This window comes from Octopus bimaculoides, chromosome 1 (genome assembly GCF_001194135.2).
Source record: "Octopus bimaculoides isolate UCB-OBI-ISO-001 chromosome 1, ASM119413v2, whole genome shotgun sequence".
In the NCBI taxonomy this organism is placed as follows: domain Eukaryota; kingdom Metazoa; phylum Mollusca; class Cephalopoda; order Octopoda; family Octopodidae; genus Octopus; species Octopus bimaculoides.
Genome location: NC_068981.1, coordinates 143,268,098 through 143,270,194, shown reverse-complemented (window position 1 = coordinate 143,270,194; position 2,097 = coordinate 143,268,098).

Genomic DNA, 2,097 nt, shown 5'->3' with positions numbered 1-2,097 from the left:
TGTGTGTGTGTGTGTGTGTAAGCGGTAGGCTAGTGGAATCGTCAGAAGCCGAACTGGTTGTTTGGTGGTATTTCGTCCATCTCTAGCTTCTGAATTCCAGTTCCACAGAGGTTGACTTTAACTTTCATCCTTTCTTGATCGCTGAAAAAAACTATCACTCAATTACTGCGATCAATGTCCTCAACTAATCCCCACCTCCATAATTTGAGGCGTCGTGCCTATTGTAGAAAGGATGCACACAAACACACACACAAGCAAACAAACAAGAACACACACACAAATAAACAAACAAACACACACCCACATGCACACACAAACACACACACATGCACACAAAAATACGCACAGAAACACACGTATAAATATGCACACTTATATCCAGCAGCGAGAAGGAGTGCTCAGTACCGTATTGGTGGAAAAATATTCTTTATTTGTGGATTAACAACGCTACCATTTGTTTCATGTTGAAATTCTCAGCAATTATCAGATAACACCTCTCCTCGGATTGAATCCAGGAGTTGTCGATCTCGATACTTCACCATTAATGTGACTTATCAACACTACGCACTTTAATAGAACCGGAGATGTGCTGAACCGTCGTGGCACATCATCCAATAGTTTTCGCAGTATTCGTATTTAGTCACAGACGGGGGATGTAAATGCATGGTGTTGATAAACCACAATAATGGTGAAATATCTGTCTCCCTCAATTTTGTGATAGATCTGAGGCGAGTAATTTCGGCTGCTTTATGACTTTCAGCTGCTTTAACACCTAGTTTTATTGAGGGGTATCCTTAAACATAACCCCACAGCTAATTTGGCGAATGGGCAAAACTCACGTGTTGTATGTGTGCAATCGATAATATTCACATTACCAAAGCTGCTTTGAATTCGTAAGTTCATTTGCTTTGATATGTGCATCGCCGTGACTCATCATCAAATAACTTTTCCACTACGTGTATATAGTCATCGAACGGTCATTCAGCGTGTCGTTGTTTCGATTCAGGTGTACTGTGTTGATTAGGAAGAATAATTATGAAATATTTGTATCCATCACTTTTGTGTTCGATCTGAGGTCAGTTGACTCTCCTATTCTATGACATTCAGTTGTTTTAACCTCCAGCGTTATTAGGAAGCCTCCTTAAACGCTATCCTTCAGCAAATTCGGTTAATAAGCAAAACATACATCATTTATGCGCCACTAATAACGTTTAAATATATGAATAAATGCCATAATAGTGGAGCAGTACACTATTGTAATTTGGGGAAAACCCCGATCTTCTCGGTCGCCATGTCATTGGAAGTGCCAAGTGCCATCTTTTAGTTTCTTTCCGTCCGCTTATAATGTATATACAGAGTACACCCATAATAATAATAATAATAATAATAATAATAATAATGATGATGATGATGCCGATGATGATGATGATGATGATGATGATGATGATGGTGAACATGATGATGATGATAATAATAATAATAATAATAATAATAATAATAATAATAATAATAATAATAATAATAATAATTCTTTCTACTCTCGGTATAAATTTAGGGGAAGTAGCTAGTCGATTATATTGACTACAGTAAACAAATGATACTTATTTCATCAACCCTGAAAGGTTTAAAGACAAAGTCGACCTCAACAGGATTTGACCTCGGACGGAACAGACGGATGAAATGCCACTATGCATTTTTCCGTCAGCTCCTCATCTTTCAGAATCGTAATAATATTATAATCTGCATCCGGGTGTATCTAACATCCGTTAATCAACGATATATATATATATACTTTGCTTTCTCATTGCAGAAGCGAAGACATGTTTCACGCTTATTGGAGTTTTTCAACTGAAGAAATAATCATTAGCGATAGAATCACTTTAGAAACAAGATATTTGTTGGCTTTGAGAAAAATAATTATTTAAAAATTAAATAACACCGACGACACTATACGCGTGATAAATCATAGTTAAGTGGGTGAAAGCATATTAATGTTGTTTTCTTCCCAATTTACTTTTGAAAACATTATAAAAAGAGCCTAATAATCTCATCCAATTTTCTCTAAGTTTTTGTACTTGTTTTTATTTGTACGATTCG